Raw genomic sequence first — 27083 nt, forward strand, 5'->3', positions numbered from 1 at the left:
TCACTTAGACATACAGAGCTGAAATATTCTTCTAAAAATCTTGTTTGAGTTCAGCAAAAGAAAGAAAGTAATTCACATATGGGATGGCACAAAAGTGAGTAAATGATTAGATAAATTTCATTTCTGGGTGAATTACAGTATAAATAGAAATAGATATATCTCAAATTATATAGATCTCATTTGAGATTGTTCTTTCTTATAGAAGCACGTGAACGCATATTACACACAATTTCTACATTAATTTGTTTTTTCATTCATTTATTCAATCATTCTTTTGATTAATTAATTCAGGGCTCTATTTTAATGAGCGCAAAGCACAATGCTCTAAGACTATGTGCAACATCTTATCTAGTTTTTGTGAGAGTGCTAATTCTGAGCACAATTTTCATGCCATTGCAAGTGACCATGGTTTAAAGTGTTTGCTCTAACTATGGGTGTATGCACGTGAAGTGCATGCTGATACAATCACTGTTAATACTAGCAATTTCCATGCATATAAAAAAACTGATCATGTCACTGTTAGAGAAAAATGCCTGACATTCTACAAGGATGCAGTTAATGAATAATAGAGGTAAATCCATATTTATTTTCTCCAAATTGATTGCATACAGTAATTACACACTTCCAACTTCTTTTTAATGTGTTGTCTTTGTTTACATCACTGGTGCTTGACAGGGAATGGACTATATAATAGGACGTAGATGGTGTAAAGAACCGGAGAAGAACCTCTGAATTAAATCGCACTTGATCAGCTCATTAGCGCTTTGCACAAGTAATTTCACCAAACCCACTTGCGCCTAAACTTAGCTCATGCTTACACAGAAAATACCAAAACTTCTTGGCCATGCGCACTGACTCTGCCCTTATGACTTAAAGCACAGCACTGCGCTTAGCACGGTGCACCTAAAATAGGGACCTCATTCATTCAATCAATCGATTTATTGATTTGGCCATTCATTCATTTCTTAATTCAGTCATTTTATTTATCTGGTCATTCATTCGTTTGTTCATTCATTCTTTTATCACTTATTCTCCTTTCTCTCCATCCCTATGGCATCACACCATCCCTCCTATCCGAGTGAAGCCCCTCCCCTCCTCCTCTTTCTCTCTCTCTCCCTTTATCTTCCTCTCACACTCTCTCCCCTTCGTCTCACCTCCAACTAGTCAGTGTTCCGTCTCTGTCCTGCTGTGGCTCTCTCTTATTTTTCCTCTCTGTCTGTCTCTCTCTCTCTCTCTCTCTCTCTCTCTGGTGTGCTGAAGCTCCAGTTTGGTTTGCTGTCTGTCTGTGCGTTGCTGGTCTCGTTCCTCTGCAGACCTGAACCTCCAGCTGAACCTGGGACTCCAGCTCACTCTACAGCAGGTAAGACCCCAACCAGCATGCTCCACTACAGGACAGAGTTATGGAATGTCTAGATACAATAAAACACGGGGAACTGTTCCATAGATAGAAAAGAGAGGAACAAAAGACAATTATACATTTGGCAGATGCATTTATCCAAAGTGACTTACAGTGCACTCAGGGTATACATTTTATCAGTTTATTTGTTCCCTGAGAATCGAACCCATGATCTTGGCATCACTGTAGCTCTACTAGTTGAGCTACAGGAACCCTGTAAAAAAGAAAAAAGAGAAGGAAGTTAGACAGGATGGATGAAAAAAATTGTAGACTTGTAAAATGAAAATGGAAGAGAGAAATATGACAATACTGAAGTATGAGAAAGATTAAAACTGTTAGAAAGAACAGAGAGAGAGAGAGAGAGAGAGAGAGAGAGAGGTGGTGGGGGGGGGGGGTGTTAGTCTCATATCAAAATCATAGTGGCTGCAACATCATCTTCATGTAATAACCCATTCACAAACCACAGCTGAGCTCTGCCAGCCCTTTGCACTCTGTGTGTGATAGAGGGAAATAGAGAGCTTGTAAAGCATTATTGAAAATGTAATAGAGCGCATCCACTGAGAATGGGACTCTAAAATGAGAAAAAACTGGCAGAGAGTTTTATACAGACATTTAAAAATGAACCTAATGAATCTTTCATTACAAAGCTATTCAAATCCCAACACAACACAGTGAAGATGATGATGAAGGCAATCTGGCATAGAACATTTCCTCTTTAGTATCTGCCCATACTTCCATCCGTCCTTTCTTCCTTCTGTCAATCCTTCCGTCCGTCCGTCCGTCCGTCCGTCCGTCCGTCCGTCTGTCTGTCTGTCTGTCTGTCTATCATCTCACTGTTTCTTGTTAACTCTCTCTTTCAGATGTTTTGCACATCTTTTAATTCCTTTATTCTCATGTTTATATTTTCACACTGGGACTTTCTATTGACTTCTATTGTCTTTTGTTTTTATATAAAAATTACATTTGTGATAACCTAACGCTAAACCTAACTCTAACTGAAACCTGTTTGCATTTTAGAGTTTAATTTACACATTATAGCCCCATCATTTAGCCACTTTCCTTGTGGAGACGATTGCAAGGTATCCACAATGTAGGTGATTTCTGGTTTTACCATCCTTGTTGGACATTTGGTCTTCAGAAATATAGAAAACACACACACACACACACACACACACACACACACACACACACACACACACACACATGTTGTGTTTCCATGTTTTATGGGGACTTTCCATAGACATAATGGTTTTTATACTGTACAAACTTTATATTCTATCCCCTAAACCTAACCCTACCCCTAAACCTAACCCTCACAGAAAACTTTCTGCATTTTTACATTTTCAAAAAACATAATTTAGTATGATTTATAAGCTGTTTTCCTCATGGGGACCGACAAAATGTCCCCACAAGGTCAAACATTTCGGGTTTTACTATCCTTATGGGGACATTTGGTCCCCACAAAGTGATAAATACACGCTCACACACACACACACACACACACACACACACACACACACACACACACACACACACACACACACACAGTTGATTGTGTGGTGTATAAAACAAAACAAATTCTGATTGTCAGGGCGTTCTAATTGCACAATCTGGAGTATGAATTAACAGAGAAAGAGAGAGAGAGAGAGAGAGAGAGAGAGAGAGAGAGAAAGGCAGTGTTAATGAAGGATTGAATGGCCACATTAGTGCTGCTGCGGTCCTGATGCAGTAGTGTGTCTCTGGCTTCACATACACTTTATGATGCATGCTGTCAGTATGTGTGTGTGTGTGTGTGTGTGTGTGTGTGTGTGTGTGTGTGTGTGTGTGGGCTCAAAGGGCTGCGAGCACAGATACTGCTAGGATGGTGTTAATGTGTTAGCTGAAGGATAACACAGCAAAGATATTACAGACATTCTGCAGTGAATCACACAAAGTATGTGTGTGTGAGTGAAAAGGTTGCCTGCACTGGTTATTGAACCAAATCAGTCACACAAACTCTCTCGCTTTTAAGTGGATTAACAGTTCATCAAAGATTGCCAGAATAAACCATATGTGATTCAATATTAGTCTATTTTTTTTTAAAGTTTTTGTCCTATATCTCCTCTAGTGTGATTTATTTACGTGCTGTGGTTTTGAAGGTGAAGTGTGTAAGTTATGCGCCACTAGTGTCACCAAACAGAATGGCAAAAATAATGACTTTTCAAACAGGTTCCCTGAACACTTTCCCCTCTGACATTGGTTGACCAAACAGGTAGCCCTGCCCCAATCTCGTGCCATTGGTTGAGACAACGTTACTTTGTCAGGCTACTCGGAATACTAACAGAGTAATGTTATGTTAACAGCAGAATGTCACCGCATTTACACTTTTGTGGAGGGAAAAAAGTAAGATAAATCCAAGTAATATACAAAATACTAATTACTTCTTAGATTACTGATTACAAAAAAGTAATCACATTACTATCACTTTACTTTTAAGTTACTTTCTAAAACATTAAAACGTCCATTGTCACCCTTCTGGTGTCACAGAAACACCAACATACATACATATGAACATAATGTATGTTTTAAATGTATTATCTAACTCAAGTAATGTACGTAAAAGTATTTTAGTTAAGTACTTAAATTACCTTAATGTACTCAATGATGTAGATTCATTAAATAGTCAGTAACTTAAAACTGATGACAAAGTATGTTTTACACTACTTTCTTATGCACCATTATTAAAAAAAGTAATTAGATTACAGTTAATAATTGCTAATTAATAAGAGGAATCAGCCTCTAGATACTACAAGATGTTTTAACATAGGGGAAAAAAATCTCACCTCTGCTTTTAGGGCTTTTTTAAAGTTTGAGTGATGTTTGGTTGACTGAGTGAATATTTTGGGCTGTGTTTTGGTGTATGTATTCTTTGCACAGTTTTGATGGAACAGATAGACATAATTGAATGTTTGCAGTGTGTCTGTTTATGTATGTGTGTGATTGTGGATGTGCGAGCCCTTGAGATTGGACAGCTGACACTAATTGAGTATTGGCAGGTAGAAAATGCAATGTTGGTGAAGGTGCATGTGTGTGTGTGTGTGTGTGTGTGTGTGTGTGTGTGTGTGTGTGTATGTTTCAAATTCTCTTGTACGTGGAAGCTTTTAAATGAAACTCAACGGTAGCCTGTCTCTCACTGATCTGTTTCTGTATATCTTTCTCTCCAACACATACACCCACGCATACACTCACATCACTCAGTCAGGTATTCTGGAGATTTATTAATGAGCTGTACACTGTTGTGACAGTCTTGAAATGATAGATTAATTGATTCAAGTCTTGGTGAGGTCTGCATTATCGCAGCCCTGCATTAACAGCCTCACGTAAACAGATCAGAGCAATTACGGCCTCGTCAGGACTACTTTTGCATTCTACAGTAATTAAAACAGAAATAACTTTGATGAGAAGGGTATGGTGATGGTGTAGCATAAAGTTTATGTTAGCGAATGCATGTTTGCATTGCTGTGAGTGCATGTATAACTGATCTATGACTACAGTAGTGTTGATTGATATTTGATAATGGTAATGCAAGAACAAAACACAATAAATCCGAGAAAGTATTGAAACATCTTTTTCTTTATGCTCACATACTTACAATTTGTGAAACAAGTGGGGAGTGTGATACTAGTCTAAGGAATATTTCTTTAGGAAATGAATTACACAATAAAAAGTGCATTCATGTATCACAGTATTTATATATTTCCCAGGGCATGAATGCAGGTACAGTATGAACAGCCAGATAAACCTACTCAGGATCGTCACAAACAGCTTTCTGCTTCCACTCACTTTCACAAAGCATGCGCCATAACTCATATTTCATCTCTCAGAGTGGCCATATTTCCCTCATATTCTGCCTTTTTCCCTTTAACTGTTCACGCTTGATCACATGTTCAGTCAAAGTCAAATGGCCCAATAATTGCCTCCTCTCTCCGTACTTCAGCAGAGAAAATGCAGAGAATGCATATGCTAACAATGACAGTGCAGGATTACTGCGATACATACAGATGGATATTATTTCAGACTTGTGCTGTCTGTTAATGTCTTTATCAGGGCTATGAGGTTCTAATCGCAACCCACAGGCCTTCAGTTCGATTTCCGCAGTTCTTCTCTTGCTGTGTTGTGTGTTTTAATATGTGTGTTTGTGGTAGATCTGTCACCATTATCAAGGAACAAATACAGCTCTCTTGTTTGTGTCCTTGTCAGGGACTTTGTGTGGGTGTTGTGAGTGAGTATGAAATTAATGTGTTTGTTTGTGTGTGTGTGTGTGTGTGTGTGTGTGTGTGTGTGTGTGTGTGTGTGTGTGTGTGTCTGCATGCGTGCACGTGTGTGTGTTTATCTCATTTGGATTTTAGCCGTAACACTAAAACACCTGCTAATTATCCACTCAGAAATAAGCTGCATCCTAATGGACAAAGACACAGACACATACATCAACAGCAGCATTGCAAGACTAATAAACATGACTCTTTGAGTGAGGATTTATGTTAATAGGTGATCTTATTTGGCGCGGCAGTCAGTGAATGTTCTCTGTAGGAGAGCAGTGTTCAAAGAGGATGCATGGAGAAAAGATATAAGGATGTATGCTGTTTCTTTACCATTTCTTTATTTGTCCTGTTCTCTTAGGCTTTGATCCTAGTACACTACAATCATTTTTGTATGGGTAGTTAATGAAATACATTGTGGTTACATATTTAACTATGTTGTCATTAAAAATGTTTGAGAAGTTGAGATACCTATGGTGTGATACTAAATGCCATCAAAACATATTTTTAAAAGGATATTGCTTTAATATGCAAGTTTTATGACCGTACATTAATTGAGGGACAAGTTCATGGAACGTTTGTGCTTTTAAAAATGAATTTGTCACTCCACAGGACCATTTCAAATTAAATACTGAAGACAAAAAGAAATGGTGACAAGTTACAGGGCCTAAGATGCACTCTTTCCCATATACGTTTATATACATTTTACCTGATGATAAAACTCATAAAATGCCTCATGAGAATTAAAAATAGACACAAGTGAGACAATTGTTCACTTACAGCAGATAAGAGCTATAGAATTATTGCATATACAGTTGAAGTCAGAAGTTTACATACACTTAGGATGAAGTCATTAAAACTCATTTGTTAGCCACTCCACAGATTTCATATTGGCAAACTATAGTTTGGCAAGTAATTTAGGGCATCTACAATTTAGGATATCTACAATTGTTGAAAAATTAAAATTTTCAACAATTGTTTCACTTTTAATTGATTATATCACAATTCCAGAGGGTCAGAAGTTTACATACAAAAGTTAACTGTGCCTTTAAGCAGCTTGGAAAATTACAGAAAATTATGTAAAACCTTTAGGCAATTAGCCAATTAGCTTCTGATAGGAGGTGTACTGAATTCGAGGTGTACCTGTGGATGTATTTTAAGGCCTACCTTCAAACTCGGTGCCTCTTTGCTTGGCATAATGGAAAAAGCTAAAGAACCTCAAAAACAAATTGTGGACCTCCACAAGTCTGGTTCATCCTTGGGAATAATTTCTAAATGTACCACGTTACAAACAATAGCATGCAAGTATAAACACCATGGAACCACGCAGCCATCATACCGCTCAGGAAGGAGATGCATTCTGACTCCTAGAGATGAATGTAGTTTGATTCAGAAAGTGCAAATCAATCCCAGAACAACTGCAAAGGACCTTGTGAAGATGCTGGAGGAAAAAAGTATACAAGTATCTATATCCACAGTAAAACAAGTCCTATATCTACATAACCTGAAAGGCTGCTCAGCAAGGAAGGAGCCACTGCTCCAAAACCACCATTAATAAGCCAGACTACAGTTTGCAAGTGCACATGGGCACAAAGATCTTACATTTTGGAGAAATCTCCTCTGGTCTGATGAAACAAAAATGAAACTGTTTGGCCATAATGACCATTGTTATATTTGGAGGAAAAAGGGTAAGGCTTTCAAGCTGAAGAACGCCATCCAAACCATGAAGCATGGGGGTGGCAGCATCATGTTGTGGGGGTGCTCTGCTGCATGAGGGACTGGTGCACTTCACAAAATAGATGGCATCATGAGGAAGGAAAATTATGTGGATATATTGAAGCATAATTTGAACATCTCAAGACATCAGCCAGGATGTTAAAACTTGGTCGCAAGTGGGTCTTCAAAATGGACAATAACCACAAGCATGCCTCCAAAGTTGTGGCAAAATTGCTTAAGGACAACAAAGTCAAGGTATTGGAGTGGCCATCACAAAGACCTGATCTTAATCCGATAGAAAATTTGTGGGCAGAACTGAAAAGGCATGTGTGAGCAAGGAGGCCTACAAACCTGACTCAGTTACACCAGTTCTGTCTGGAGGAATGGGCCAGCAATATATTCCAGCAACCTATTGTGAGAAGCTTGTGGAAGGCTATGCAAAATGTTTGACACAAGTTAAACAATTTAAAGGCAATGCTACCAAATACTAACAAACTGTATGTAAACCTCTTACCCACTGGGAATGTGATGAAAGAAATAAAAGCTGAAAGAAATAATTCTCTCTACTATTATTAAAATAAAGTAGTGATCCTAACTGACCTAAAACAGGGAATGATTTCTACGATTAAATGCCAGGAATTGTGAAAAACGTTTGGTTACGTATGTAACCTCCGTTCCCCGAGGGAGGGAACGACATGTTGTGTCGGAGAAGTGACACTAGGGGTCTCTCTTGAGCGCCGATATCCAACTCTGATCTATGAAAAAAGGCCAATGAGAGTTGGCAGCCAGTATTTGCATGTCCCGCCCCCGGACATACGGGTATTTAAGCGGCGCAAATACGGGAGATCATTCAGGATTTTTCTGAGGAGCCGGAAATGGTCCGGCCACAACAGTGCCTCGGTTCAGTGACATGGCGGAGGAAAGACACAACGTGTCGTTCCCTCCCTCGGGGAACGGAGGTTACATACGTAACCAAACGTTCCCCTTCTGTCGCTCTCTCCACGTTGTGTCGGAGAAGCGACACTAGGGGACCCATTCCAATCTTGCCATGTGCTGAACTGATGTGTACGTGAACTGCCGATACAGAGGCGGGCAGGGATTCATCCAGTGCCACGCATCGTCTGTACCCGGCTGCACGTACCCTTCCCCAATGCCCCATACGAACATCGGGATCTTTCTAGTTACCCTGGGAGGGGAACAAGGCGATGTTTGCCAACATGGGAACGGGCCAGCCTGGCTGGGCCTCTTTTCTCTCTATGTTTCTCGCATAGAGCAATCACGGCCGGGGCCCTTACACGCATATAGGGAAGGGGGTCTTACCAGACCCTGCGGAGACCACACCTGCCCTTTTTCTTGGGGAGGAAAAGTGGTAGACACGTCACACGGCCGTCTTAGGGCTCGTGTGGAAAGTATGGTGCGGTGGTAGATCCCAGCCTCGAAGGGGGGAGTTGCTACAGCAGTAGGGCAGTGGGAGGTTTCCTGGGCGGCGAACAGGTCTACCTGGGCCTTGCCAAACCGTTCCCAAATCAGCTGGACTGACTGGGGGTGAAGCCTCCACTCCCCGCCGGGCAGGCGTTGTCGTGATAGCGCGTCCGCTACGACGTTGAGCTTGCCGGGGATGTGAGTGGCACGCAGTGACTTGAGTCGGGCGAGTTGTGACGTGTTGCAGGAGCGTACGCCGCCTTGGCTATTTATGTACGCCACCACCATGGTGCTGTCCGATCTCACGAGGACATGTTTGTCCCGAACTAACGGGAGGAACTTCCTGAGAGCAAGAAGGACGGTCAGCAACTCCAGGCAATTGATGTGCCAACGCAGCGGGGCCCCTTTCCAATGGCCCGCTGATGCGTGCCCGCCCGGACCGGGAGGCGTCGGTTGTGACCAGAATGCGTCGGGACACCTGCTGCAGGGGCACTCCTGCCCGTAAAAAGCAGAGGTCTGTCCAGGGTCGGAGTGTTTTGAGGCAGGCGGGGGTGATCCTTACCCGATGCGTGCCGTGGTGCCATGCTTGTCTCGGGACTCGAGTCTGGAGCCAGTGCTGGAGTGGTCTCATATGCATCAACCCCAGCGGCGCGACCACCGTGGAGGATGCCGTATGCCCCAGGAGCCTCTGGAAAAGTTTTAGAGGGACCACTGTGCCTGGCTTGAGGGAAGTGAGGCAGTCCAGCACCGACTGAGCACGCTCGCTCGTGAGACATGCTGTCATTGAGACTGAGTCTAACTCCAACCCGAGAAAAGAGATGCTCTGAACCGGAGTGAGCTTGCTCTTTTCCCAGTTGACCTGAAGCCCCAAACGGCTGAGGTGCCGGAGCACCTGGTCTCTGCGGATGCCGGCTACTTGTAGCAGGGCAAGGGCCGCCTCTGCGACCTTCGTGAAGATGCGAGGGGACAGAGACAGGCCGAAGGGGAGGACTTTGTACTGAAACACCTGGCCGTCGAACGCGAACCGTAAGAAGGGTCGGTGTCGTGGCAGAATTGAGACGTGGAAGTACGCGTCCTTCAGGTCTACTGCTGCGAACCAATCTAGATGCTGAACGGCAGCTAGAATATTTCTCTGCGTGAGCATTTTGAACGGGAGTTTTAACAAGGCCCCATTGAAAACTCGCCGGTCCAGGATTGGTCGTAAGCCGCCGCCTTTCTTGGGTACAATGAAGTAAGGGCTGTAGAAACCCTTCCTCATTTCGGTTGGAGGGATGGGCTCTACCGCGCCCTTGGCTAAGAGGGGTGGGAGCCGGGCAAACTGAATTGCGTAACCGAGTCGAATGGTCCGGTGCAGCCAGCGTGATGCATTGGGGAGCGAAAGCCACGCTTCCCAGCTCTGCGCTAGGGGCACCAAAGGGACGAGTATTTTGGATGTACCCGGCGGGGCCTCGCAGCGGTGCGGAACAGGTAATGCAGCATCGGGCGGCTTCGTTGCGGCCCGAGGCTGAGGTGCTGAGAATAGACTCAAAGCACTTACCTTGCTCCGCGCACCCGGCAGGGGGCGGGTTCGTGACTGAGGAGGAGGTCTGATGCTGGCGTCCTCTGGACTCGTCTGAACCGGCCGGCCAGGGGACAGTCGTGGGCAGGCGGAAGGCGGGATCGCCGCGTCCGGTGTACCGGGATTGTCGTAATCTGAAAGCAGTTTGCCGTGAGAACGGCATTTGTGGGCCAGGTGACCCAGAGGCAAAGGAAATAGCTCTGTTAATGAGAATGTGGGTACCACAGCCCCGTCAGGGGTGTGGAAACATGAAAAAACAAAGGATTCTCTTCCGCCCTCCACGGGGCGAGCGTCTTACCACCTCGGAGCTAACATCTTCGGCTCTGGGTCAGCTGTCTCAGGAACGGCTTGGGAGCCTTCCGGGTCCTGGAGGGTTCGTGAGACAGGGGGCGTGCGCCGCCTGCAGGGTGCTCGACGCTGGGGCTGAGAGCTGGGCCCGGGTTGAGGCGGAGCAGGAGCTGGTTTCTTCGCAGGGGGACGCCCTCGGCGGGCAGACGGGGCAGGGCCCGTAGCGGCAGGTCTGCGGTGGGGCATCATGTGAGAGATGGCCTCCGTCTGCTTCTCCACCGCGGAGAACTGTTGGGCGAAGTCCTCGACGGTGTCGCCGAAAAGGCCAATCTGGGAGGCAGGTGCGTCCAGGAAGCGGTTCTTATCAGCCTCACGCATCTCGACCAGATTGAGCCAAAGATGGCGTTCCTGGACCACTAGGGTGGCCATCGCCTGTCCGAGTGCCTGCGCTGTGGCCTTCGTCGCTCTCAAGGTGAGGTCGGTCACTGGCGCAGTTCCTGCAGCACATCAGGATCAGGTCCACCCCGTGCATGTTGAGTGCTTTGGCCTGGTGGACTTGCAGGAGGGCCATCGCATGCAGGGCGGAGGCAGCGCGTCCAGCCGCACTGTAGGCCTTCGCGTTGAGCGAGGATGTTGTCCTACAGGGCTTGGATGGGAGTACGGGCGGCCCGCCAGGCGGTAGGGCTACCGGGGCATAGATGGTACGCTAACTGCCCTATCGACCTGGGGAATCGCCCGTATCCGTAGCGCTCTCCGCCGTCGAGGGTGGTGAGAGTGGAGCGGGTGGCACCTAGACGAGCGGAGAGCGGGGCTCTCCACGTAGACGTCAGCTCATCATGCACCTCCGGGAAGAAAGGAACCGGGGATCGCGAGGCCGCGAACGGCGCGCCGCCCCAGGAACCAATCATCCAACCGTGAAGGCTGTGGGGAGGATGGAGGGTTCCAATCCAACCCCACGCTCATGGCGGCCCGGGCAAGCATGTCGGACATCTGAGCGTCGGCCTCAGCCTGGGCCTGCTGGCCCGAGCGGCAGTCCAGGGAGTCCTCGGCATCAGACGCCGCACTCTCCGATGCAGCGGCGAGCTCATCTGCTTCGGACTCGGTAGGATAGACAGCCAGGCCGTGAGGCGAGCTGTTATCGCCGCGAGCGTAGACGGAAACCATCGAGCGTGTCGGGGAACGGGAGGTTCGCGGGGGTTTCCCGGCGAAACTGCACCCGCTGCCGCCCCCAAATCGCCCCCAGCGCCAACCGCACCGTCCTCAATCCCGTGGGAAGAAGGAGCAATGCGGGGTGCAGCTGGGGTGGCTTGCTTTCTGTTGAAAGGTCACAGCCTTCTGTTGCTTTCTGTTGAAAGCAAGCCGCGACCGCAACGTGGTCATGGTCATGTTCTCGCAGTGAGAACATGAACCATCCACAAACGCCGCCTCGGTGTGATCGCGGCCCAAACACACGAGACAGCGCCTGTGGCCGTCTGAAGCGGAAAGCACTCTACCGCATCCAGGAACGACACAGGGGCGGAAAGGCATCTTGAAAAAGACGCGTCCTTAAAAGGACGTTCAACGCAGCTGTGTTTGCTCTTTTAGAGAAATTACTCTTTTAATAGAAATGTACTCTTTTAATACACAGTGTGTGTGTGTCTGCGCTGTCGAAGCGCTCAGGGGCAACAATGCACGCCGTGCAATGTGAAGGAGAAAGCCACTGTTGTGCGCCGTCAAGATCCAACAGCATGCAGATCGTCAGAGGAAACAGGAACATTTATAGTGGTGTGTAACTCGCAGCAAACTGCAGACAGACCATCGGCTCCGAAGAAATTTTCTGAATGAACTCCCGTATTTGCGGCGCTTAAATACCCGTATGTCCGGGGGCGGGACATGCAAATACTGGCTGCCAACTCTCATTGGCCTTTTTTCATAGATCAGAGGTGGATATCGGCGCTCAAGAGAGACCCCTAGTGTCGCTTCTCCGACACAACGTGGAGAGAGCGACAGAAGGGGAACTAAATTTAAATGTATTTGGTGAATATAAACTTCTGACTTAAACTGTATATATAGGTCAGATAATTTTGTTTTGGCAGAATTTGAAAAGACATGTTTGTGTTCATATTGAAAAATGTGACTTTAGATTGATAGCTTTGGTATCTTGACATATAAGAAAAAATGGGAAACATAAGCAAAATTCTCCATTTGCTTTCCATTTAATCTGTTTGAGGTCTATGAGAAACAACTGGGAAATTAAAGAGATCTTTGTCATTTTTATTTCCTTCAGGTATCTCTAGTGAGTAATCTATTCTAAGCTCTTCATAATGTTTATGATGAATATTTTTTGCTGGGCTTGTAGGTCAGCAGGGGAAAGTCTAACTTTAGACTGACATTGAGGTCACTGTGGAGTCACCAGGAGTCAAACCTTCAATTAAACAATCCCTGACCTCCTAAATGAGGTCACCACCGTGGCGGAGTTCCAGAGGGAAAGTGGTCTAAAACTGACTCACTCAATCTTATTCTGTTACACTCTCCTTTCTTTCTTCAGCTTTCTGGGTATTCTTTCCTTAAATACCCACTGTGATATACCCTAAATCTGCATGTATAGCTTTAAAAGCAACTGAGCTCTGGGGATCAGCACACAGGGGCACTTTCATGATCTCATTCTTTTTCTGTCTCTTTTACAGAGGTCAGTCATTCATTCGGTCAGCAAAAAAGGAGAGAAAGAGTGCATTCCTTTTCTTTTTTTTCTGAATAGCGGCTTTATGTTACAGTATCTGTGCTTTGTGATCACAGAAATTCACTTGATCTCAAGGGACACTTGCACCTAAAGGGCAAAATAATTTAATTCACAGAAGCACCCTGACAGCCAGTATGAACTCCTTCAGTCTGAGAACCAATGGGATTTCAGGCCTTCACCCTGAGGGCCAATAGAATATTTAGCTGGTACCTTTAGGCTGATAAGAGTTCCAAATGTCAAGGACGCTGTCTCGTCAGTGCGGACTTAATGTGGATGTTCCCCTACTGAATCAAGATTAGATTTGATTTAGCCTCTGAGATATAATTAGCCTTATTATCCAGAAGTCTAACCCCGTTTTCATGCTGCATAGGAAAAATGTAATTGTCTACTAGCTGAATCAAGTTCACTGAGAATCTACAGCAGAACACTGATTCTGCAAGTGTTTTGAACCCTAAATAAAAATTATTTTCCATCATCTGAATGGTTCTGAGAACGGTAAACGTAAGCACAGTATAGTTCTAGCGGGACTGTACATAAGAAAATTCTAGCAGGAAGACTGTACATATTCGTACCATTAGCTAGGTAAATTCTGTATGGTCTTAGTCACTGCTCGATCTCTCCAGGCCACAGGCGAACCGGTGCACAGAACATTTCTGGAAGCCCGCCTTCCCTCCTCAATGACGCAGTCACTTCATCTCAACTTCTGCCCGCATCAAACCCACGGGGAGTAAACGATCAGAAAACCCAGATCTTCCTCCATATCTCATTCACGTTGGAGATCTCCCTCAATCAAGCCGTTCTATGATACTAATATTCTTAGCTATTCTGATTTCCATCAGAAATAAGTTCTCAGTCATATCCATCAAATGCATTCAGATGATTGTTTATGGGTCTAGGCTTTCTGTTGCCTATCCTGTCTGTTCATCATAACACATCTGCATCAAAATAAAAAGCAAATATTTCATGTCAACTGCGCATTCACTCTCATAGGCACTGGTCTTCCTCATCCTCTGGAAATCTTTTTGACACAAACCTCAATCATTACACATGCTCGATCCTCCTCAGCCATAAGTTTTTCTGGTGGTGGTCGGGGGCCTCACTGCCCATCCACATCTTTCCCAGACTTTTTCAAATTCAATCCATTATTGTCCTGCAAGGACACCGCATAACCACATCCACCCTTCTCACCAAGACTTCACCTACACGGCATCCTCCACCACCCCGCTGCCACCAGTTGAGTCCCGTCCTGCCTGGTGGTAGGCTCCTCGCCCCTGCCTCCTATCTCCAGCAGGATCTGACGGTTCCATGTACAACTTCTTCGGACCACCAGATGTGGCTTACACCAAAGAGAGACATTACATTCCTGTTTCATATTCATCAAATAAATGTCATCAAAAACTCTACTCAAGTCTGCAAGTCTTCCTGATAGAAGTACAGTTCCAGTATCCTGGAAATCTTAGCAAGGTTGTTAACCGTACTCAGGACTGGTTGAATGCATTTAGGGAAGTGGCGACTCACAATTGATTTCATAGCACCGCAGTGGAAAGAGAAACCATGCCAGTGAGCCTGGACTGGTACGAGATGGCATAGTCTGCAAAGAGACTCATTCAGCCAATTGGTAAAAAAGCACTTCAAGACTTTGCAGCTATATTCAGCTGTTACCCCCTGTCTAAGGCTTGGCATAAAGTTGATGAACAAAGACCTTGATGTGCCATGTTTATTTATGGGCAGGTTAGTAGTAGCATTGTCAGTTACGATGCCGTTTGACTCTGAAGTCATTGAAACTATCTGTTTCCCTGAGATTCATCATTTATCAGTGGTCAGGGCTTGAATCTCTTGGGTCATTAAATTACCAACATGATCACAAGAGGAAACTGGCATGTTACATCCAATGTTCCAGTGCCTTGACATCGGCCACATTATGCTGAGTTACTGAAGCGTCATATTTGCATAAGAACCAATCAGACTTCTCTTCATTTGTGAAACCCCAATCAAAACTTGCCAATCCTCAGGGTGCATTGCAATTATGAAGGTTAAAACAGACAAGACATAAGCATGTACTGTAACACTGGTACTGTTCGCTCTGAGACAGAGAATTCTGGGAAAGCCCAGGAGAAAGCAGTGGTCACTGTGTGGAATGAAGTGACTTAATTAGGCCGAACAGTGCTTTAATACCCGGGGGACTCTATCACAGTAAGAGGCCATTATTATATTACTACAGTGTGTGCATGTGTGTAACTCTGTATATAGATCATTAATGTCAATGAGTCTCTCTCTACCCTCTGTAAGAGCACGCATAACTACTGCCACTCTCTCTCTCTCTCTCTCTCTCTCTCTCTCTCTCTCTATCCCTTTCACTCCCTCTTTCATTCTGCAGCTCTCTACGATGCACTTGCCGCACTGTTTTTGCCTAAGGCTCAGGTTGGTCAGTAGAGTGTAAAATAACTTTGTGTAGATTTGTGTTGCAGTATCTAACCTGCTGTAAGAAAATGAAACATAACAATGTACTACTGCCCTTGATACTGATACGGGACCTCTCTGTATTTCTCTCTCGCTGTAGATGGGCCACATGCATAAAATCTGTAATGGCTATTTAATACATCAGCACATACACACTGTTCATATGCACATGTGTGCATGCTTATCTTCAGAAAAAAGCTGTCCGGGTGTCTACATGCTAATTAATAGTCTCACGTGGAATCCGCGCCCATAGAACTCAGTAGAAAGCTCTGCAGATTTCCACAGATTCTACAAATCCCTGTTCCTTCACTTGCTCATTTATTAAATATTTTTGCTAATTTAATTAAGCTTTCAGCTACTAATACGATTGTAGTACTCTCTGCTTCATGTACATTATAGAGACATTATAAGGGGATGAAATGGCTCACTCATAGTGCTAAATATGGCAGCTGCAGTCCTGCCTTACACTTAAAATAGCCATTGCCTGCTTGATAGAGGCATCACAACGCTCAATATGTCGACTGTAGGAATGGAAGTCCAGCCATTCCTTTAAAAAGTTAAAAGAGTAAATAACATTTTTGATAGACATAGCTTGTGATTTGAGGTAAAAAAGCAGAATTTACGATGTCATTGTTGTCACAAATGTCATAGCTTGCAGATACCAACTTTATTGCTGATTTGAAGTGTTGTTAATAATAATAATTTTATTTATTGCTGTTTTTCACAGCACTGAAAGACAGCTGATAGAAATGAAAACTAACAAACAATCTAACAAACAAACAGGTTCCCGTGGTTGTGGAAAACATGGAAATATCAGGTAATCTTAAAATGGCATTTTCCAGGCCTTGATTAGTCTTGGAAAAGGCATGGTACTGGAAATTCATTGGTCAAAGATGAGGTGAAACCTGCAAAAGTAAGTTAAATACAGTAACAAAATTGTACAATAAGTAAGATATTGTCGGAGCTGCATGACTGAAAATAGCTGCCCAGAGGCATTAAGAACACATTAAGCCTTAGGTATACTCCCATTTTTACGCGAATGCTCAACGTCTGCGTTCAGTCGATTGCGAGCCTGTCAAAGTATACAACACAAAGCTGTGCGCACATTCACAGGTGGTTGACTCATGCGCAGAATGACTGCTATGAGACACCAGACTTTCTCTTCAGGAGTGTAGACCAATAAAAATGTCATTATATTCCTTCAGACTTGAGTTATAGAAATGCAGGTATCTCCAGACCTCCTCACACATGCGCTCCAGACTTGCATATACACTGTTGTTGTTTTTACCTTCATCTTCTGATGTTTACCGGCCATTCTTCTTCTAGCGCTTCTTTGTGACAGCAACAGCTCAAATGGGTGTGCTGCAACCTTGTGGATCCACTTATTAGTGCAAACAACTCCAGGCTGCATGCATTCAATGCTCAAGCATTCTGCTGATGATGAGATTTGCTTCATGCCTCCTGTCTGACCAAAGTATATTTTGGGCTTTAGGAAGAATGTTAGCTTCAACACCATTCACTTTCATTGTATGGGAAAAAAGATGCATGTGAATGGTGACTGAGACTAAGGACACATCCACACCATTATGTTTTTGATTAAAATGCATTGATTTTGCTATGTTTATGCATCTCATACACATTGGAGTGGCATTTTCCTCAAATGAAAAAGCTCTTCAAACCGCATACTTTGGAAAACTAAGTTTTCAAACGAAAATGTAGTATGGATGTGGCCTAACATTCTGCCTAAATAATTTCAATTTTTTTGGGTGGACAATCCTTTTAAAAGGACTTTTAAAAAAGTCAATAGATTCTAAGTGGGCCTACTAATTACACATCGTTTTATCTCATTTTTGCATGTAGTTGGTGTTACAGCTAGATAATGAGTGTTTGTGTGTGAGTTGATGTGTTTGTCTTATACTGAAGATTTACATTTAGTAATTTAGCAGACATTTTTATCCAAAGTGACTTACAAATGAGGACCATACAAGCAATTTGTCATACAAAGTTCAACAGAATCTACAGTGTTGTACTGCTAAGCTCTCAAGGTGGCTGGAGTAGTTAAGGTGCTAGCGCAAAAAAATAAAAATAAAAGACAGAGAAGTTTGTGTACAGTAAGTGCAGGTTAAGTTCAATAGTAAGTGCAATTAGTGTAGATTGGCTAAGTGCTCGCAGAACAGATGTGTTTTCAGCTGGTTGTTGAATTTTGAGATGGCATCAGCAGATCGTGTGAAGGTTGGAAGCTCATTTTACCACAGTGGAACAGAGAAAGTAAACAATCATGAAATTGACTTTGAGCCTATTTGTGATGGGACCACCATGCGCCACTCGTTCATAGACCTCAGAGAACGAATTGGAGCATATACCTGGAGAAGTGAATTGAAGTAAGAGAGTGTGGTTCCATTGGCTGACCTGAAGGCCAGATTAAAAGCCTTGAATTTGATGCGGGCAGCTACAAGTAGCCAGTGAAATCAAGAGTGGGGTAACATGAGCCCTTTTTGGCTGATTGAAGACAAGACGCACTGCTGCATTCTGGAGCATCTGCAGTGGCTTAATTGTGTTAGCTGAGAGACCATCCACCAAAGCATTATCGTAGTCCAGTCTTGAAATGACCAGAGCTTGGACCAAGAGCTGCTGATGTTGTAGAGCACGAATCTGCATGACCAGGCAGTTGATGAGATGTGGGTGGTAAAATTAAGTTTGTCATCTACCACCACTCCCAGGTTCCGAGATTTGCTGACTGCAGAGAGACCCTTCAACTAATTCTGTTTTCAAGGATCCTTAAGCGCGAACAGCAAGCCCCCTCTAGCGCACACACACACACACACACACACACACACACACACACACACACACACACACACACACACACACACACACACACACACACACACACACACCCTTATGCACACACAGACTTACAAGCATTTTAAGCCAGACATGAGGAGAATACTGATTTCATTTTGGCCCTCTTTTTCACACTCTAAGCTTGGGACATGACAAGAATGGAAATAGAAAGGAAAAGAGAGAGATAGAGAAAGAGCTGCCTGCTTGGTTATGGATAAATGAGAGGTGATAGAGGAAGAATAGAGGTTAAAATAATAATAATAATAATAATAATGAGTGTAGGAATGAAAGAAATTATTGGCTGTGCAGTTTAAGATTGGAGAAAGAAGGTTGAATTTGAAGAGCATTGGAAAAATGGTCCAGCAAACATATCTGATTCTGAAGTGGGCCAGATGAATGTCACCTTAAAAGAAGAGAAGTTTATTTTATAAAGTGCCGCTCCCAAGCTCAAGAAAGCTTTACACTTAGCGTATTTTCTTGAACAATTTGGTTCAATACACACACACACACACACACACACACACACACACACACACACACACACACACACACACACACACATGTTGTGTTTCCATGTTTTATGGGGACTTTCCATAGACATAATGGTTTTTATACTGTACAAACTTTATATTCTATTCCCTAAACCTAACCCTACCCCTAAACCTAACCCTCACAGAAAACTTTCTGCATTTTTACATTTTCAAAAACATAATTTAGTGTGATTTATAAGCTGTTTTCCTCATGGGGACCCGACAAAATGTCCCCACAAGGTCAAAATTTCGGGTTTTACTATCCTTATGGGGACATTTGGTCCCCACAAAGTGATAAATACACGCTCACACACACACACACACACACACACACACACACACACACACACACACACACACACACACACACACAAACAGATCACATCATAGACAGATAAATGTTACATCTGATGGTCAGTCAAAATTAATAGAAAAGGAAACCTTGCACCAGTCCAGTTCTGTTATGGTCTGGAGTGGTCCACATTGTCCAATGTGATTGAGTGTTTCTCATCAGTCTGCCCAGTGTTTAAAAGGTACAGTTGTTACAATTAACACTTTAGAGGAAGAAACACTGTAATCACTGCAGTGGCCAAAGTTTGCCAGGTTAAGCCCAATTCACATATTCAGTGAGCTGCCGACTTGTCACCGAGTGACACGGACTGTTGGCGAAAGTATGTGGGCATATCAAGAGACCTGGAAAACAGTGTCAGAAATCATCCGCATTTTAAGTTAATTTGATTCATGTGATGATAGATCGTTCATCTTGTTAATGATATGAGGCATTGAGCTCTTCTGCAGGTTATATAAAAACACATTCCTCTCCAGAATGATCATTTTTAGCAGCAAGTAACCTGATTTCTTATCAAATTATTGATTCATACATTAATAGATTGTTCGTTTTGTGCATGATATGGTGGTGGTGGTATAGTGGTCTAATGCACATAACTGGTAAACTGGTAATCAGAAGGTTGGTGGTTCGATCCCCACAGCCACCACCATTGTGTCCTTGAGCAAGGCACTTAACTCCAGGTTGCTCCGGGGGGATTGTCCCTGTAATAAGTGCACTGTAAGTCGCTTTGGATAAAAGCGTCTGCAAAATGCATAAATGTAAATGTAAATATGATGCATTGAGCACAGCTGCAGTTTATATAAAATCACTCTCCTCTGAAGAATGTTCATTTTTAGAGGCAAGATATCTCAGAGCCAATAAAACCAGCAATATAATAAGTTGAAGAGTGGACCACAATTTATGCCAATAGTCAAATGATCATCTACACATGACTAAACGTCATGATGTCCCTATGATAAGTGATCTGTCAGTCACTTAAAAAAAAAAAAAAAAAAAAAAGTATACTTACTTCACACTTGGCCAGACCAAGTTTTCATGTCAACTTAAATACTTATGGTAGCCTCATTCAAGCGGAAATATTTAAAGGGATGGTTCACCAATAAATTAAAATTCTCTCATTATTTACTCACACTCATGCCATCCCAGATGTGTATGACTTTCTTCTGCTGAACACAAACAAAGATTTTTGAAGAAATATTTCAGGAGAAAGAAAGTCTGGGATCTGGGATGGCATGAGGGTGAGTAAATGATGAGAGAATTTTCATTTCCAGGTGAACTATCTCTTTAATTGAAAATTGTTTTTTTATTGTATATATTTACTGTTTCAATGTCAGATAAAAATAAAAAAAGACATTTCAAGAATATTGTAAATAAAATATTCTCTATATAGAGATATGATATATATTATATTTTAGAGCTGAGATATTCTTTGTATTCTTAGTATTATATTATATTATATTAATATGACTACTATTATAAAGCATGAAATATTTCTTATAATTTTGACTTTTCTGCAACACATTGTCAACCTCAAATGGACCTTCAAGAACTGTATGATTTAAAGGGGTCAGATCATGAGGATTCATACTTTCGTTGACCTTTTGAGATTAAAGAATACTATGCAAACATACTTTCAAACTCAAAACTTTCTCCCCAGTGAAAAAAGACCATTTATTGAAATCAAGCTGCAAAAATGCCATTTTGGTTGTCGACAGAGAGGAAATCAAGATAACTCCAGAACATACTTGCCAAAATCGAGTTTTTATTTTAACAGAAACATAACATCCTTCTTGTAATAAGAATAAAACCTCACTAAAGCCTTCCATGGCCAAGAGGAGTTCTTATTTGCCATTTGTTTACTGTTATTACAGTAATTATGAGGGGCAAGTGACTTTGCCAATACAGATGTACTAAAGATACTAAATGGCCCCATCAGTGACTCCTGTTCTCAGTGAAATACCCATATTTCAATGGTGTGGAAGTCCATAGATGCACAAACACAAATGGAAACACACACAATGTAAAAGCATAAATGAATCTGATGTTTGAGACAGCACTATTATCCATCGTCCCAAAACTCTGAAGGTTCCAGTAATGACTTTGGCAGCCAACCCAGAATCTGTTGTGCAAGAAGTTCACATTTGTCACAAACCAGCGGCCAAAAACAAGAGCCTGTTTTCTAAGAGCTGCTTCAATCAAATCACCATTAAACATCTGCACGGGAGTCACGCCGTTAATTGAAAAGTAAATTTTCTCCACCATTTAATCGTACATAATCTTTGGACTGATTTTACAGCTTCACAAAAGTGATTAGCTTATGTCAGACGCTTACAGCAGGTGTTACAAACACATCAATTGCAAAAAAATAAATACAAATTATTTGTGCGTAATGCAAAAGAAGTATGAAAACAAAACATTAATTTTAATTGTAAATGTTCAGAATATCAGCCAATGACATGTGCCCATTTACATTTTGAAAGTCGCTTTGGATAAAAGCATCTGCTAACTGAATAAATGTAAATGTGCCCATTCATCCCCATAAACAATGGCCCGTAAAGAAATATATGGACATTTAATCAAGTAACTTTTTTTTTTTTTGTCAAATAACTTTTATTGGTATAGTGCTTTTCACAATACACATCATCTCAATGCAACTATATGGAAGGTTGTGCTATAATTTCTTAAATGTCTTCATTCACGTAATTTTGATTTTATACTTAATCTATTACTACTTTAATCTTATAATGCTACAACTTTAATCTCATAATGTTACGATTTTATTATCGTAATTTTGATAATATTATCATAATACTACAACTTTATTTTCATACTTTTGGCTATATATTTGAAGTATTACTCTTAATCTCATAAAGCTATGACTTTATTCTCATAAATTTGACTTTATTCTCAAAACATTACTAGTTTAATTTCCTAATGCTACAACTTAATTCTCGTAATTTAGATTTTGTTCTCGTAAAAGGCCTATAATGACCTAACCTAACACTAACCCTAACCCTTACCTAACCCTAACCTATCCCTAACCCAAAAACCTAACTTAACACTAACCCTAACACTAACCCTAATTTAATACTTATCCCAACCCTAACCCTAATTTAATACTAACACTAACCCTTACCTAACCTAACCCTAACCTTAACCCAAAAACCTAACTTAACACTAACCCTAACACTAACCCTAATTTAATACTAACCCCAACCCTATCCCTAATTTAAGACTAACCCTAACACTAATCCTAACACTAACTTTAACCCAAAAACCTAACTTACCACTAACCCTAATTTAATACTAACCCCAACCCTATCCCTAATTTAAGACTAACCCTAACACTAATCCTAACACTAACTTTAACCCAAAAACCTAACTTACCACTAACCCTAATTTAATACTAACCCCAACCCTAACCCTAATTTAAGACTAACCCTAACACTAATCCTAACACTAACTTTAACCCAAAAACCTAATTTACCACTAACCCTAATTTAATACTAACCCTAACACTAACCCTAACCTTACCCTAACCTAACCTTAACCCAAAAACCTAACTTAACACTAACCCTACCCCTAATTTAATACTAACCCTAACCCTAACCTAACCCAACCCTTAACCGCTAACCCTTACCCTAAACCTAACCTAACCCTAACTTAACCTTAACCCTAACCCTAGCCCTAACCTGACCTGACCTAACCTAACCCTAACCTAACCTAACCTAACCTAACCTAACCCTAACATAACCTAACCCTAACCTAACCCTAACCCAAAAACCTAATTTAACCCTAACCCTAATTTAATACTAACCCTAACACTAACCCTAACCTTACCCTAACCTAACCTTAACCCAAAAACCTAACCTAACTTAACACTAACCCTACCCCTAATTTAATACTAACCCTAACCTAAACCTAACCTAACCCTAACCTAACCCATAACCGCTAACCCTTACCCTAAACCTAACTTAACCCTAACCCTAACCTAACCCTAACCCTGACCTGACCTAACCTAACCCTAACCTAACCCTAACCCAACCCTTAACCGCTAACCCTTACCCTAAACCTAACCTAACCCTAACTTAACCCTAACCATTAACCGCTAACCCTTACCCTAAACCTAACCTAACCCTAACTTAACCCTAACCCTAACCCTAACCCTAACCTAACCCTAACCCTTTATTCTTATAAAGTAAAAAAACTAAACTTAATCAGTGGAGTAAAAAAAATCAACTCTTGATTCACACTCATTATTGTTTATGTGAATGCGATTACTTCCTTGTTCCCACTGGACCAGAAATTATGTTTAGAGGTTGTTTGTTCAACATAATAAGTAGTGCTAGAGCAAAATGTCTTTGATCAATGAATTGTTGCAAAAATGTCTGATGGGGAATGCCGCTTGTCAGTTATTCGGCTTAATGGGGTTGATTTCAGGGAACATGAACTTTCTAAACCAACATGTTGATTTTCCAAGTGTTCATGTTGGTTGCCCTGGTAATCTGTCGTGTCAGACAAGGATTTATCAGTACAATTTTACTGGGGGCAACACAGAATCTAGTCTAGCAACACCCTGGAGTCGTCACAAGCCAGTTCTCATCCTTTCTCTGTTCTTCCAGATCTTACTGCCTTTCTTCATTACTCCTCTGTCTTTTATTTTGTCTTTTTTTCATCCACTCTTACACTTTTCTCACCGGTTTTCTTCACTTCTCCTCTCTCTCCCTCTTTTCTTAGTGGCAAGGCTGCCCATTTTCATTACTGTTCCTGCCTCTCTCTCCATCTGTAATGGAATAGTGCAAATGTGATTGTCAGTGCGTATTAGACTGTGTCTGAGTGTTGGTGTTTTATAGGGTGTATTTCTCTTGATTTCTGTTTAGCACATGAGTACACATGTACAAGCATGGGTATGTGAATAAAAGAGGAAAGGCAGACTTTAGCATTAAACATATAAAGGTTTCTTTCAGATTAATCCACTTCATTCTTCTGGCTTGGATGCTTTAAACGCTCTTTATTGTTCTCATCTGTGTCTCTTTCTGACTTTCACTGTCTAGATCTGTAATTGACTCTTTCTCAATTTTTCACTTTGATGTTCTTTTCAGCTGTCTTCCACATACACACGGGTGAATCTTACAAAGATATTTCCAGGCCATCTTTAACAAAAGAAACAGGCATCTTGCTTCTCTGGATTTTGTTGTAACCTTATTTTATAGACAGAGGATCTCAAATATTTTGCTCTATAGACCTAAGACCTGTTCTCTTCCCTCCATTCATAATTGATGAGAGAATATTCCTCCTTTTCTCAAACATGCCCTCTCCAAGGCAGAATGAAGGAAAAATTAATTGCATATTCAACTCAGGACATCGTAGCTATGGCTTACATACAGTATTTTTAAAAGTTTACAGATGCTTGCAATCCTAGGTTGTTTGAACTAGTGTTTAGAGCCTTAAACAGTGGACACAATTGAATTCATATGAGCAGCCACACCAAAAAAAATCAGTGCCAGATGGTCTGGTCAGTTTTCCGCATGCACATACCAATGGCCATCTGACCAGGAGCCAAATATGTTTTGAGATTGCTTGTCCTGGTAAAGCAGAAGGCTTTCCAGAACTCTCTGAGTCCTGTAAGATATCCGCAATCTGTCTGACAAGGACAGAACACCACCTGGAAACGAATAAACCTGAAACAATCTGTGCTTTCTATTTCTGAGCAGATAAATCGGAGCAGATTGGAACGCTGTGGCACGGATCAATAAACTTGTCCCTAATGTAAATCCACTGTTTACACAACTTTCAATACAGGAGGATGGTGGTATAATATCTACAGTGGCCTTCAAATAAAGTGGACACTTAAATAGCTAAAAAAATCAATGTATGACTATCAAAATATCAATCCAATCTCCATCTGAAAACAAATTTTGCTAGACCTTTTTTTGAGCCATTTTTTGTAGCCAGGACCAATGGTCAGATGTACAGTTTAGTAGTCATTATACAAACATATATGGCCACAGAATGCAACAATTGACCAATTAGAATCAGGTATTCCAGAGAGCTGAGAAATACATTTTTACTCTATATCATCTGGCAGAATCTATTTACACTAAGTGTAACCTCAAGACACCCCAAAAGCATCTTCTTTGCACTAAGTGTAAATAGTGGCAGATATTATTTGCACTCCTAATTAAATACTAACATACAGTATTACTGCAATGTGTTTATTGTGTTTATTTAGAGTCCCACAGATGACTTACACCATCCCCAGAGCCTAGCCATACCTTACAAAAATGAAATAAACCTGGTTACTACAGTATTATTATAGATAAACCATGGTTAATTTTTCCTGGATTAAACCTTCATCTGACCAACACCCTGACCTTTACCGTGACTAAATAACTGCAAAGGAAATCAACCTTTATATACATTTTTATTCATTATTATAGAGGAGACAGTAAACAGGATGGGAAAAATTGGGATAAAAGGTGGAATCGAACCCGGGTCATCTGCACAAAAAAGCACACCAAGACTGTGGTTACACCCCCATGCCACTGCTGAAACACTAGGAGTTTGTCTTCAATATGTGTGTTTTTTCTAGATTTTGGAGTGCAAATAGCCCTGATGTGTGGCCCTGCTGTGTGGCAGGTGCTATTTACACCTAGTGCAAATAGTCATTCCAATATAATTAAACCTATCAAACCTTTTTTTGTGCTATGTTTTGCATTTTACATGTTCTTGTATTACTTGTCTTTAAAATAAATGCCACTACTTTAAATATTTTGTTATTGTGATGAGGAGGAGGGCATGGCCGGCATGTGCATGGCCGGAACTGAATCAGATAATCACCGGGAGAGCGAGATAAAGGGGGGTGAATGCCATTGCTTCGAGAGGGAGATGCACTTGGCCTCTCTGCATGTGTGTGTATTTGTTTGTGTGTATTTGTTTATGTTTTTTTTTATGTTGAGTTTGATATTAAACTTTACGTTGACTGTTCAGTCAGTTCCCACCACCTCCTTCCCCGTCCTTTAACTGTTACTGTGGAGCCGAAACCCGGGAGGGAGGAGGGATACGCTGCCGTCCGCCAAAGGAGCACCCATGGCCGTCTGCCTGGGGACGGAGAGATCGCTGCCAGCTGCTGAGAACCAGATGAACCACTGCCATCCACTGAGTAGGGGAGGAGCATTTCTGTCCACCAGGGGTCGGAGGGCTTGCTGCCATCCACCAGGGAGGAGTGAGCTGTCGTCCGTCAGAGGGCGGAGGCAACAGAGTGTCCGGGGACCAGCTAGCAAATATGTATCTCTCTCCTCTCTCTCTCTCTGTGTCTCCCGCTCACACTTTCCCTTTCCCCACGCCTCCCCTCGTCTCTCCCCCAGGTTCCTAGGAGGCTGAGTGGACCACCGTTTGACAGAACAGCCGGAAGGGCAGTATCTCCCCTCCAGAGATGGGGGCGAGTAAGTCAGTCCGGTGGCTCCCCAGTCTGAATCGTGCAGGGGAGGAGAGTGACAAGGA

At 42.3% G+C, this 27083-nt stretch overlaps 1 protein-coding gene across 1 annotated transcript in view; it reads left to right on the forward strand.

The window, feature by feature from the left end:
• Positions 1–1149: 1149 nt before the first annotated feature.
• Positions 1150–27083, forward strand: part of LOC127652622 (parvalbumin-7-like) — a 38639-nt gene continuing 12705 nt past the window's right edge. Inside the window, exon 1 of the mRNA XM_052138868.1 lies at positions 1150–1360. The gene's annotated coding sequence lies outside the window, so the exon portion shown is untranslated. The remainder of the gene's footprint in view (positions 1361–27083) is intronic.

Source organism: Xyrauchen texanus, chromosome 12 (genome assembly GCF_025860055.1).
Source record: "Xyrauchen texanus isolate HMW12.3.18 chromosome 12, RBS_HiC_50CHRs, whole genome shotgun sequence".
NCBI lineage: Eukaryota > Metazoa > Chordata > Actinopteri > Cypriniformes > Catostomidae > Xyrauchen > Xyrauchen texanus.